Below are 15,132 nucleotides of genomic sequence, written 5' to 3'. Positions count from 1 at the left end.
CCAAACTCCCTGGAAACCGTGCACACACCTGCAGGATGTGATTCTGGTGGTTGCACATTCAGCGAATGGAAACCCTGGTGGTTGATGTAGTTGGCCGTGTGTTGCATCGGAGATCTGAGCATCATGTGAGTGCAGTTGATCGCACCCAGAACCTGTGGGAAACCATAGATCTGGGTGAATCCAATCGCTCTTGCATCCTGGCCGTCCTGGTCCCAGGCGCAATGTACAAAGTTGTGTGCCCCCGCAAAATGGCATCCAGGACCTTGTGGATGCATTTGTGGATGGAGGCTAATGAGATCCCACAAAGGTCACCTGTGGAGCCCTGAAAGGAGCCACTGGCAGAGAAATTGAGCGCTATGGACACTTTCAGGGCCACTGGAAGTGGATGCCCTCCATGTCCTTGTGGCACCAAATCTTGCAGTCGTTGGCAGATGTGGGCGACCAGTTCCCCAGACATGCGCAGTCTTCGGTGACACTGGTCCTCTGAAGAAATGACAGGCGGCATCTATAGACCCTAGGTGTTACTAGGCACTGAACAGCGACAATTCACTTTGGATGTTTGGTGGCATGTGTGAGATCCCCAGCCACCACTTCTTCCTAAGGTTGCTGCTCCTGCCTCTGCGCGGCCAGGAGCCTCAGTCACTCTCTCCTCCAACATCTTTGCTCTCTGTAAGCCATCAGACATACTGCTAGTTCACCAGGCTCTATAATCCTGATAAAAACAAAAAAACTGCGGATGCTGGAAATCCAAAACAAAAACAGAATTACCTGGAAAAACTCAGCAGGTCTGTCGAAGGGTCATGAGGACTCGAAACGTCAACTCTTTTCTTCTCCGCCGATGCTGCCAGACCTGCTGAGTTTTTCCAGGTAATTCTGTTTTTGTTTTATAATCCTGATGTAGTCCTCCTGCAGGATGGAAGAGAGAGACATGTAGTTAGAATCTTAACACATATATTGACCAATGAACGTAGGCCCACCTGGCAGATTTCACAATTAGGCAAGGTGAGTTCATTTGACTGCTCGATTTCAAAGGTGAATTTGACCGCAGGATGGAGCCCATTAAGACATGTAAGGAAATTAATAGATAAAGCTGTGGATTTGAATATAGCAAAGATATCATCCACACATCAGAAATATGCAAGGGGTGGGAGGCTAGCTGTCATTCCATTGAACACTCATATCTCATGGAACCCAACAAAGATGTTTGCGAGAGCTGGGCCTGGAGGGGATTCCATGGCCAAACCATTTATTTGGATATAAATACATAAATGGTGCCGTTAAAGCTGAACACAACTACGTGAGTTGCGAGTTCTTAAGCTCAATGCATACTGATTCACGCAATGGTGGCGGGTCTAGATCACCATGATATTGTACTACACTGTAAATATCTATGGCTTCCTTAAGTGGAATAGGCTAGCAATGTCAAATGAGCACACTGATACAGCATTACCATCAATTTGCAAGTTCTATATGTCCTTCACAAATGTAAAGGAATCCTTGACCGTGTATGTGGCAAACTTTGTCAAAACTGGTTGTAATAATTTGCCCAACCATTAGGCCAATTCATGCTGTGCAGAACCAGTCATTGATAAGAAAGAGCGTAAAGAAGCATCACTTTTGCCTGTCTTGGGCAGCCCTTACATACACGGATGCAGCAATCTGTTGAGGACAAACCATGTAACTATCTAAATAAGGGAGAACCAGTGGATGTGGTGTATTTGGATTTTCAGAAAGCTTTTGATAAAATCCCACATAAGAGATTAGTGTGCAAAATTGAAGTACATGTGATTGGGGGTAATATATTGGTATGGATTGAGAATTGGTTAGCAGACAGGAAACGGGATAGGAATAAATGGGTCCTTTTTGGAGTGGCAGGTGCTGACTAGTGGGGTACCACAGGGATCAGTGATTGGGCTCCAGCTATCCACAATATATATCAATGATTTGGATGAGGCAACCAAATGTAACACTTCCAAGTTTGCTGACAACACAAAACTTAGTAGGAATATGAGTGGTGAGGAGGGTGTTAAGAGGCTTCAAGTCAATTTAGACAGGTTGAGTGAGTGGGCAAATACATGGTAGTTGCAGTATAACGTGGATAAGTGTGAGGCTTTCCACTTTGGTAGGAAAAACAGAATGGCAGAGTATTATTTAAATGGTGATAGATTGGAAAATGTTGATGTACAAAGGGACCTGGGTGTCCTGGTACACCAATCACTGAAAACAACATGCAGTTTGTTTTATATTCATTCATGGGATGTGGGCTTCACTGGCTGGGCCAATATTTATTGCCCATCCCTAGTTGCTCTTGAGAAGGTGGTGGTGAGCTGCCTTCTTGAACTGCTGCAGTCCATGTGGTGTCGGTACACCCACAGTGCTGTTAGGAAGGGAGTTCCATGATTTTGACCCAGCAACAGTGAAGTAATGGCAACATATTTCCAAGTCAGGATGGTGAGTGACCTGAAGGGGAACTTCCTGGTGGTGGTGTTCCCATCTATCTGCTGCCTAGAAGGCAGTCCTCATGGGTTTGGAAGGTGCTGTCGAGTGTTGGTGAATTCCTGCAGTGCATCTTGTAGATGGCACACACTGCTGCTACTGTGTGCCAGTATGTTGGCCTTCATTGCTAGAGGACTTGAGTACAGGCGCAAGGATGACTTTCTGCAGCTGGGCCTTGGTGAGACCACACCTGGAGTATTGTGTGCAGTTTTGGCCTCCTTACCTAAGAAAGGAATATGTGCCATAGAGGGAGTGCAACAAAGGTTCACCGGACTGAATCCTAGGATGGCAGAATTGTCGTATGAGGGGAGATTGGGTCGACTAGACCTGTATTCACTGGAGTTTAGAAGAATGAGAGGGGATCTCATTGAAACATATAAAGTTCTGACAGGGTTGGAAGATGGATGCAGGGATGATGTTTCCTCTGGCTAGTGGTGGGGTCTAGAACAAGGGGTCACAGTCTCAGGATATGGGGTAGACCATTTAGAAGTGAGATGAGGAGAAACCTCTTTACTCAGAGGGTGGTGAACCTGTGGAATTCTCTACCACAGATGGTTGTGGAGGCCAAGTCACTGAACATGTTTAGGAAGGAAATAGATAGATTTCTGGACTCTCTAGGCATCAAGGGGTATGGGGAGAGCGCAGGAGTACGGTGTTGAGATAGAGAATTAGCCATGATCATATTGAATAGCGGAGCAGGCTTGAAGTGCTGAATGATCTACTCCTGCTCCTATTTTCTGTGTTTCTATGTTATATGTAAGAGTTCATCACTCTTACACAAATCCAGCAAACTTTTTTTTTAGCTTATCTTCGAGCAAGACTCTTCAGTGAAGTTGAGCAGCAGGTCTAATGGATATGAATTTGGACCCATCATTAAGAATGTTATACATTTTGTTGATATAGTCACACTTGTTAAGGATGACTATTCAGTCCTTTTGTCAGGTTTACTGATGTGTATGTCCGGGTTGGTCTTAAGGCCTTGCAAAGCTGTAAGTCATTCGCTTGCATGTGAATATCAGACAGGTCATTCTGAATCCCGCAATATGCGCACGCTAAATCTACTAGGTACGCTTACAAGGATTCAGTGCCTTCAGTGGATGTTGGTTTGTGGCAGATTAGTTGGAAGTAGAGGAGTTCGAACTCAGCAAATACCTCTTCCTGTTTGGTTTGGGGAGGCACACCAAAATTGAAACCATGTGCAGGAACGAACTCCTCACTTTCTGAGAGTACATGGTCAGAGAGATTTATTAAGTGTTTAGTGACATCATTAATTGTGTTGCCAAACTGCTTCTGCTTAAGTGACAGATTTCTCAACTAGTACATCAAGGAAGGGAAGTTCATTTGACTATTCCATTTCAAAGGTGAATTTGAGGGCAGGATGGAGCCCATTAAGACATGTAAGGAAATTATTACATGCAGCTGTGGATTCAAATATAGTGAACATATCATCCACTTATTGGAAATATGTGGGCGGTAGGATGTTAGGTGTAATTCCTACAAAGATTCATTTGTCACATTGTGGATATGTTTCAAATGGTGTAGTCACCTATCGAAGCAATATAGATGCATAAAGAGATCAAATAAAAAAAAAGAAATTTGCGCACCTCAAACCAAGCGCAGTGCAGGGCACGGTGTAAATTAGTAACCCTGTTGCTAATCTGTTCAATCATGCCTTCCATAAACACTCACTCAATCGCGGGATTGTGTCTCACCTTAGCATTATTGATACATTTGGAAATGAAAACCGGCACAGCCTTGGGTTTAATATACACTTAGAAATTTAATGGATAGCTCACCTTTTCTTAACTTACCTGGAAGTCAAACTGTGTTGTTGATATATCCAATTTGGCTTTTGTTGTACCTCTGTCTCAGGTATACAAATAGTCATTTGGTAGTACAGAACTTGAGTTTGGCTTAAAAAAAAAACATGTTGAACTTTTCACCTTGCACTCATCAGGAAACTTCACAGAAATACCAAATGTAAAGGGAAAAGAACAATTTATACTGTATGAGAAGAGAGTGCTGATTGGTTGGCAAGTGGACGCTGAGGCGTTGCCATGGAGAATGCACCAATTGATAGTGACTGACAGTTAGCTAAAATGTGAGCAACAGGTGAAGCTAGCTGTTTCGCGTTGCTACTGTGCAGTAACAAAACGAATGGTGTTTGTCACAAACAGAATGCTGCCATCTAGCCAAAAAGACGTTCTGCCTATCAAACAATTGAGTACAAAACAAAAACAGACTTGACTCGAAACGTCAACTCTTTTCTTCTTCACCGATGCTGCCAGACCTGCTGAGTTTTTCCAGGTAATTCTGTTTTTGTTTTGGATTTCCAACATCCGCAGTTTTTTGTTTTTAAACAATTGAGTAGTGTGATATATAAATTTCAGTGTGATGCTAGGTATGTAGGCTGTACTTTTCAAAGGTTAGAGGATCATATTCATCAGCATGTCCTGTCTGCTGTTCACAACAGGCAAGGTACAGACTGTACTCAACCAGTCTGTGCTTACAAACTCAAAACACAGTGTCCAACATTAGAAGTGATTCCGTGATTGGCCAACATTTGCTAAATAATCCTCAATGTGCTAAGAATTATGCTAATAACCAATTTAAGGTTGTCAATTGGGCTCACAGTAGGGGCATTTACATGTACTGGAAGCTACATATATTAATACACAGGACCCTGTTTTTTGCAGACAGAAAGGACATGTACACACATTGCACCTGATTCTAAACAAAATATAAGTGACAGCTATTTGCTTACTCATTCCCCAGGGCAATGCCTTGACCAATCAGGGTTTAAATTTCACACAATGCTTGGCAGTTAACTGTCGGTCACCACCAATTGGTGCATTCTACATGGCAATGCCTCAGAGTCCACTTGCCAAACAATCAGCATTTTCTTCTAATGCAGTATAAATTGTTGTTCCCCTTACACCTGATATTCTTGCGAAGGTCCTGAGTGCAAGATGAAAAGCTTTGACATGTCTTTTTTCAACAATAATGTTCATGGTATTTGGTGCTATTTATGCATAAAAAAATACAGCAGCTTCAGACAAGTTGAGCTGTTAAACACAAATATCCAAAAGTTGCTTTCTGACTTAAGGCCATTAAAGCACCAACTAAATTAAATTTTTTGCAGCCCGTCCAACCTTACTGTTGGAGGACAGGCTAAAAGGCCAAGCGGCCTTTGGATTTTTTAGGAACCTCATCCATTAAAATCATGTCCCTGCTCATGTGTCAGGGTCACATGAGGGGGACATGTATTTTTTTTTTAACATTTTAAAACTCTTTATTTTTCATTTTGTAAATTTTCATCTCCGTGAGGCAGCTTTGTGCCTCAGGGAGCTTTCAATGCATGCACTCATGCGCATGCACGAACTTATGGGCTTGCCTCCACCCCACCCCACCCCCCCTCCCCCCACCACAGAGGCAGCACTGAGCGCTGCAGCATGCACTTCACGCTGTACTGGCTTTAATTGGCTCAACAGCGTGAAATCGCGGTTGCGGCCCAATCGCGGACAATGGTTGGCTTCCCGACCGCTCCCACTCACCCCCGCCAAACCTGCCCAACAAGGGCAAAATTGTGCCCCATGTATTCTTTCCCCATGGCATGGTCTGTTTTTATCCAACACCCTTTAGAAAGTTACTATTGAACCTGCTTCCAATACCCTTTTAGGCAATGCATTCCGGATTACTCTCAGCATTAAAAAAACATCGCTCATGTCCCCGCTGGTTCTTTTGCCAAACAATGTCCTCTGATTACTGACCCTTCTGACATTTGAAACAGTTTCTTCTTATTTACTCTATCAAAACCTTTCATGAATTTGAACACCCTCACCAAATCTCTCTATCTTCTCCGCATGAAGGAGAACAACACAATTTGTATTGAGATAGTGCCTTTAATGTAGTAAACATCTCAATGTACTTCACAGAATTCTAAGCAAACATAATTTGACACTGAGTCACTTAAGAAGAATTTAGGGCAGATGGCCAAAAGCTTGGTCAAAGTGTTAGGTTTTAAGAAGTATCTTAAGGGAGGAAAGAGAGGCAGAAAAGCAGAGAAGTTTTAGGGAGGGAATTCCAAAGTGAGGGGTCTTGGCAGCTGAGTGCACTGCAGCCAAAGGCTATGGGCCCTGACAATATTCCGGCAATAGTACTGAAGACTTGTGCTCCAGAACTTGCCATGCGCCTAGCCAAGCCGTTCCAGTACAGCTACAACATTGGCATCTACCCGGCTATGTGCAAAATTGCCCAGATATGTCCTGTACTCAAAAAGTAGGACAAATCCAACCTGGCCAATTACTGCCCCATCAGTCTATTCTCGATCATCAGTGAAGTAATGGAAGGGGTCATCAACAATGCTATCAAGCAGCACTTGCTTAGCAATAACCTGCTCACTGATGCCCAGCTTAGGTTCTGCCAGGGCCACTCAGCTCCTGACCTCATTGCAGCCTTGGTTCAAACATGGACAAAAGAGCTGAATTCCTGAGGTGAGGTGAGAATAACTGCCCTTGATATCAAGGCCACATTTGACCGAGTGCGGAATCAAGGAGTCCTAGCAAAACTGGGGTCAATGGGAATAAAGGCGAAAACTCTCCGTTGGTTGGAGTCATGCCTAGTGTAAAGGAAGATGGTTGTGGTTTTTGGAGGTCAGTCATCTCAGTTCCAGGACATCACTGCAGGAGTTCCTCAAGGTAGTGTCCTTGGCCCAACAATCTTCAGCTGCTTCATCAATGACCTTCCTTCCATCATAAGGCCAGAAGTGGGGATGTTTGCTGATGATTGCGCAATATTCACAATGATATTCATGACTCCTCAGACACTGAAGCAGTCCATGTCCAAATGCAACAAGACCTGAACAATATCCAGGCCTGGGCTGACAAGTGGCAAGTAACATTTGTGCCACACAAGTGCCAGGCAATGACTATCTCCAGCAAGAGAGAATCTAACCAGTGCCTCTTGACACCCAATGGCATCACCATCAATGAATCCCACAATATCAACACCCTGGGCCTTACCATTGACAATAAACTGAACTGGACTAGCCATATAAATACTGTGGCTATGATTTTTACTTTGTCGGGCAGGAGCGGTGAGCGGGTCTGGGAGAGGCTGCAAAGCCAACCACCACCTGCAGTCAGGCCCCGACCAGGATTTCACGCAGGCTGGCATGGGGCAGGAGGAGGGCGAGTGAGGAATTTTGAGGCAAAGAGCTGCCTCAGGGAGCTGATGATTTAAAAACTCAAAAGTAAAAAAGTTACTAGTGTTAAAAACTGTCCCCTCATGTGACTGTTTCATAAGCAGGGACATGTTATGAACAAAATTTAAAAACTTTTATTTAACTTTTAATTGCTGTTGGAAACCTCATCCGACCCGTGGTAAAAATTTCATTCAATTGTTACTTTAATGACCCTAATGGGCCTGTTAGTTGCCTATTGCATGCCTACCAATCGAAATATCGTGTGAGTGCGTGATGACGTCAGGATGCTTGCCCCGTGTCATCACGCATCATTTCACACTCGAGCGGGTCGGGCACATGCCTGCCTGCTCAGTGCAGATTTCAGCTCTGTGGCTACAAGAGCAGGTCAGAGGCTAGGAGTCCTGTGATGAGTAACCCACCTCCTGACTCCCCAAAAACTGTCTACCATCGACAAGGCACATGTCAGGAGTGTGATGGAATACTCACTTGCCTGGATGAGTGCAGTTCCCACAACACTTAGGAAGCTTGACACCATCCAGGACAAAACAGCCCACTTGATTGGCACCCCATCCACAAACATTCACTCGCTCCACACCAATGCACATTAGCAGCAGTGTGTACCATCTACAAGCTGCACTGCAGGAATTCACCAAGGCTCCTTAGACAGCTCCTTCCAAACCCACGGCCACTACCATTTAGGACAAGGGCAGCAGATAGATGGGAACACCACTACCTGGAAGTTCCGTTCCAAGTCACTCACCATCCTGACTTGGAAATATATCACTGTTCCTTCATTGTCGCTGGGTCAAAATCCTGGAACTCCCTTCCTAACAGAACTGTGGGTGTACCTACAACACATGGACTGCAGCGGTCCAAGAATGCAGCTCACCACCACCTTCTCAAGGGCAACTAGGGATGGGCAATAAATGCTGGCCCAGCCAGCAAAGCCCACATCCCGTGAATGAATTTAAAAAAAAACAAAGGTGGAGTGATTAAAATTGGGGATGTGCAAGAAGCTATAATTGGAGAAGTGCAGATATCTTCAGAATGTTGTGGGGCTAGAGGACCTTGAAGAGATAGGGAATGGTGTGGTCATGGTTGGACATTAGAACAAGGGGGAAGGTTTTAAAATAGAGACATTGTTCAATGAAGAGCTAATGTAGGTCAACACCAGGTCCTCCAGTCTTGCCATGTAACTGAAATCCCTAATTCCTGGTGCCATTTTATTAACTCGCTTCTGCTCCCTCTCCAAGGCATCCTTCCAAAAGTGTGATGCCCAGAATTGAACACAATACTCCAGATGAGAAGCAACCAGTGCTTTGTAAAGATTTAGCAAATCGTCCATGCTTTTGCACTCTATGCCTTTAGTTATAAAGCTGAGAATTCTGTTTTTTTTAACATTCTTCTCAACTTTTCCTGCCACCTTCAATGATTTGCGAACATACCCTTTAAAATTGCAGCTTTGAATTTATATTGCCACTCCTCATTCTTCAGATAAAAATGCATCATTCACACTTTTTTGTGTTAAAATTCATCTGCCATGTATCATCACAGTTCACCCATCTGCCTAGGTCCTCCTGAAGTCTGTTACTTACCTCATCATTTCTTACTACTTTTTTTGAGTTTCATGTAATCTACAAACATTGAAATTATTTGCTGTATACCTAAAGTAACATACATCAAAAAATAGTTGTCCTAATACCTGGTGAACCGCTATATTTCCCTTAAGTCTGAAAAACAACTGTTCATAACCACTCTTATCTTTCTGTCCCTTAGCCAATTTCATGCAAATCTGTGCCATCGATGTCCCTTTAATCCCTATGGGTGTTACTTTTGCTAATTTATGGTACCTTGTCAAACACTTCTTGGAATGCTATATACACAACATTAAATGCACAACCCTCATCATCTCTCTCTGATTAATTTAATTGAATATTTTAATGAAGTAGCAAACATTATTTACCTGTAACAAATCTGTGCTACCTTACATTTATTAAGCAATAATTTTCCAATTGCCAAATAACTTTGTGCTGGATTACCACCTCTTCATGTTTCCCCACCACTGATGTTAGACTGACGGCTATATAGTTGCCAAGTTTATCCTTCTCTTTTTAGAACAGGGTGTAACATATGCAATTCCCATTGCCACCACTCCAACATTGAAGGAGGATTGAACGATTGTGACCAGAGCAGTTTCCACCCTTATTTTCCTTTAAGACTTAGGATGCATCCAGTCCTGACCAACTGACTTTTCTACTTTGAGGACTTCAACTTTTTAAGTACATTCTCTTTATTTTTATCCTGTCCAATATCACATATACCTCATCCAGTACTGTAACATTGGCAGCATCCTCTTCTCTATACTGATGATTGATGTAAAATATTCATGTATTTGTTCAGCCAACCTTCCCCGACAAGAATATCTCATTTTGGTCCCTATCAGTCCAACCCTTTTTTGGACAACCTTTTTTGTCTTTTTTCTCTCTATTTAAATTCAATTATTCTTTCCCTCTATTATTCTTTCTGTACCTGATTTGACTTTGAATTCACTCACTCTAAATTGTATTTCTTTCTCAGTTAATTTCACAATCATTTTAATTAAGGAGGTACACAGTTGCTTGTCCTGTTTACTCAAGTCCCAGACACCCTGGTTCCCTTACTGTGAGGTTAAGAGCTTAGGGTTTCTGCAACTTTCCATGCATAAAATGTAATCACCTAAATGTGTCTGCTCCACAACTTCTAACATCGCAAAAGAAAAATAGTGAGCTGGCTAGGAGATTGGTTAGACCACAGGAGACACATAGTGGGGATCAAATTGAAAGGAAGTGACCAGTCAGGTTCCACAAGGATCAGCTCTGGGGTTGCAACTATTCATTGTATTTATTATTGACTTAAATAACACAATACAGAGCCATTTGGTAGGTCAGAATTTGAGTTTTGCTGAAAAAAGAGACACATCTAAGCTTTTCCTTTTTCATTCATCAGGACACTAGCAAGAATACAAATATAAGGAGAAAACAATAATTTATACTGTATGTGAAGAGAGCTCTGATTGGCTGGCAAGTGTTGCCATGTAGAATGCACAACTGATACTGATTGGCAGTTAACTGCTAAGCATTGTTTGAAATTTAAACCAGGCAGCTTGACCATGAGGAACATTTTCCCCCGTAGGGAGGAAGTGCGGAAGTGAGTGCCAGTGGCCGGCCTACCAATCGGAACCCCGGTCGGGGAGAAGAGCTGCCATTTTACGTGGGTGGGCCAATTAAGGCCTGCCCAGCATGACGTCCACCAGGAAGCGCTATGGGCTCCCTGTGCGGGCGGGGGGAATTCTCTCAGTCGGGAGTGTGCTCTTTTGTGCATGCATGCGAAAGGGTGCACAGATCTCCCTGCTGCCTCAGAGAGATCGGCTCCGAATAAAAAGTTGACAGAAAGGTGATAAAAAAATTTCCCTGACTGTCACATGAGTTGGGACATGTCCTTAACTTTTATTTAAACATTTGATAAACATTTAAAAGCTCTCATGAAACCTCATCCCGCCTGTGGATGAGGTTTCATGCTTTTTCCGAGGCCCGCCTGGGCTCCCAGCCTGCCCACTAACCTTAAGGTTGGACAGGCAGGTCCATCAATCAAGTTAATGATTTTTTTCATGGCCTTCATAGGCCGTTGACAGTTTGGTGGGCATGCAGCTGATTTGGCTGCGCGCCTGCAGAACTGAAAATCTAAATGACATGGGGTGACATTGGGACGCACGCCCGACGTATCCCTGGGTCATTTGACGCATCGCCGAGTAGGCCTTGCCCCCACTCGCTGACTGGAAAAACCTGCCCCATGATTCATCAAGGCATTACCCTGAGGAATGAGTCAGCGAATAGCTGTCACTTATTTCGTTTAGCTGAAACAGGATCAATGTACGTATATGTTCTTTCTGTGTATTAATGTATGTAGCTTCCAGTACACATACACTGCGACTGACAATCTTAAGTTGATTGTCTAGCTTAGACATGTCCTTTTTCAGCAATACAATACTGAGTCATATCTCCAAAATATTTGGTCTCACAGATCAGTGACATATTAGTATGTGTGGTCCAACACTCACGTACAGTGGCAGCAGTATGTACCATCTACAAGGTGAACTGCAGCATCTCACCAAGGCTCCTTCAACAAGACCTTCCAAGTTCATGACCTCTACCACCTAGAAGGATAAGGGCAGCAGTTACATCACCACCTGCAAGTTCCTCTCCAAGCCACACACTATCCTGACTTGGAACGAAATCAGTGTTCCTTCACTGTCGCTGGGTCAAAATCCTGGAACTCCCTTCTTAACGGCATTGTACCTAAATACCTTATCTCCTTTATCTCATTACAGTTCTCCCTCATCTAACAATCCCTTCTGATCGATAAGCTGCTGATAGTGTAAGCAAAATTTCCTTCTTCCTTCATCACAATGCAACTCTCGTCCCTTTTTTCATTTCAGGTAACCAAGAACTGCAAGGAAAGCACAGGTGTCGGATTGTCGGAGCACATTAGCTTTGCTACAGCTGAAGGACCAGGCTACCTGAAGAAGGCTGATGGAATTACATAACCAAATGCTTGGAAAGTCTGCCAGAAAGACTGCTTTCAATGTCAAGATGTATGGAGGAGTCTGGCATTGACTTAGCACAGGGCTTTGTATAGAACTTGGAGCCCAAGGTTTCCAACATTGAGTGGGCAGCTACCTCAAACAGCAGTCACAGAATCACAAAGTGCAGAAGAGGCCCTTCGGCCCATCGAGTTTGCACCAACACGTGAGAAACACCTGACCTACCTACCTAATTCCATTTACCAGCACTTGGCCCATAGCCTTGAATGTAATGACATGCCAAATGCTCATCCAGGTACTTCTTAAAGGATGTGAGGCAACCAGCCTCCACCACCCTCCCAGGCAGCGCATTCCAGACCGTCACCACCATCTGGGTGTTTTCCTCACATCCCCCCTAAACTTCCTGCCCCTCACCTTGAACTTGTGTCCCCTCATGACTGACCCTTCAATGAAGGGGAACAGCTGCTCCCTATCCACCCTGTCCATGCCCCTCATAATCTTGTACACCTAGATCAGGTTGCCCCTCAGTCTTCTCTGCTCCAACAAAAATAACCAAAGTCTATCCAACCTCTCTTCATAACTTAAATGTTTCATCCCAGGCAACATCCTGGTGAATCTCCTCTGCACCCCCTCCAATGCAATCACATCCTTCCTATAATGTGGCGACCAGAACTGCACTCAGTACTCCAGCTGTGGCCTCACCAATGTTCTATAAAACTCCAATATGATCTCCCTACTTTTGTAATCTATGCCTCGATTGATAAAGGCAAGTGTCCCATATCCCTTTTTCACCACCCCACTAACATGCCCCTCTGCCTTCAGAGATCTATGGACACACACGCCAAGGTCCCTTTGTTCCTCAGAACTTCCTAGTGCTATGCCGTTCATTGAATACTTCATTGTCAAATTACTCCTTCCAATGTGTATCATCTCACACTTTTCAGGGTTAAATTCCATCTGCCACTTATCTGCCCATTTGACCCATGTTTTCCTGTAGCCCAAGACACTCAACCTCACTGTTAACCACCTGGCCAATCTTTGAGTCAGTCATGGTGCAGCATCTAATGGATGGTATCTCAGCTTCCATTGCACCACAAGCAGCTGACCCAAACGTCTGAGTGCTGCAGCGCAAGTTCAGGCTGGTGTTATGCAAGGTCTTGCTGCCATGGAAATTCAGGCCGCTGATATCATGGGCTGGATTTTCCAGAAAGGGAGAATGTCTCGGTGCCAGGGTCAAATTTGGTTGCATGAGCAGCTGGTGGGACATCCTCGGTGATTGTCTGATCTGCAGACAATTAATGGCTAGCAAGTGGGGGAGCCAGCCAATACCAGGTGGTGGGCAGTAGGAGACCAGCAACCCTAAGAAGACATGGCTAGCAGTTGGCAAGGAAGTGAGCAGCTAAAAGTTGGTTGCTTCAATGTGGATGCACTGCAGAAAGCATTTCAAAGACCTGGTACAGCCTGACAAGCTGTGTGGCATTCAGAATAGAAAGTACACATCCCAGCTGGTCATACATTGCAAACATGAGATGTGAGGTGAGATGGACAACCCACGCATTGGGCATTAGCAGAGTAGCTTCACATGGTCAGTCAGAGTTGTTTTTACATTGCCAAGAATGAATGGCCACTTTTAGCAGACCTCCCAGCAGTGCAATGATGGACATGGAAAGTGGCACAGGCTGATGAGTACAGCTGGACTATGAGACAAGAGTGACACTGTGAATGAATATGTTTGCAGGAGAAGCATACTCACAATGCAAGGGAGCGGAGAAGAATGGGAGGTGGTGTGCAACTTATAGCTGTATTGACCCCAATGGAGGTGGAAGGCATGGGGCTAGGAGGGGTCCAGCAGGGCAACCTGGTGAGGTGGAGTTCATGGAGAGTGAATAATGCAATGGATGTGGGCATCAAACTTCTGATCATTATTAAGTATGACTCCACTGTGGGCCTCATAAACACAGGGAAGTCCAGATCAAAGGCAGGCAGAAGGTACAATGTTTCTTGCCTCTCCCACATGTTCAGGAGCGGATAAGGAACTGATGGTGACTCCAGCAAAACAGGAGGTCTCTGAGGAGGATCTGAAGAAACAGCATCACATTAGTCCAATGTACCCTCCACCAGCTCATATACACTCACATCGGTGGCCATTGATGCGTTGTTAGAATGGGTGGGCCCTGTTGGTGAGCATGGCACAGACACGCAAGACCAACTAATGGAGTCAGTGATGGTTGTAGCTGCTCTCCATCGGAGGACTAAGGAAGGGCCTTGCAATGTTCAGTTTCACACAGACAGTGAGCCTCAGAAGTCATCAGAAAAGCAGCAGATGCTGGAGCAGCAGTGTGAAATGTGTGGGTCTCTGTCAGAGTTCCCAGAGGCTGTTCACTCCCATGCATACACAATGAAGAGTCAATCCATGCCAAAAGTGATACTATGTCTCTGACCTGTGAGGGCATTGCATCTTCCACTGAGAGAGTAGCAAGAGTTATGGAGAGCCACATGCAGCATAACACCCAGTGCTGTCAGGAGATGTGCACTCACCTCCACGGTATGGCCTCATTCATCTGGAGCAATGGACAGGTGACATGGGCCAGAGATACTTGTAACTATTGTCAACCACTCCAGGGAAGCAGGGAAGGGGAGGTGGTCTTGAAAGGTTAGAGGACAAGCTGCTAGAGGACCATGGGGGCTCTTCTCAAGGTGCTCCTTGCATTAACAATGACTGCTCAACTGCTTTGACAGTGATACAAATGCTTCCTGAATCTTCGGTGACAGAGGCATCCCCTACATAGATACAGGTGGCTCTCTCCATTTGTTGTGATGCTTTAGGTCATGGACATTCAGAGGCTGTTACCCA

The sequence above is a fragment of the Carcharodon carcharias genome, chromosome 3 (assembly GCF_017639515.1).
Source record: "Carcharodon carcharias isolate sCarCar2 chromosome 3, sCarCar2.pri, whole genome shotgun sequence".
In the NCBI taxonomy this organism is placed as follows: domain Eukaryota; kingdom Metazoa; phylum Chordata; class Chondrichthyes; order Lamniformes; family Lamnidae; genus Carcharodon; species Carcharodon carcharias.
Note: the sequence above shows the minus strand (reverse complement) of the source record.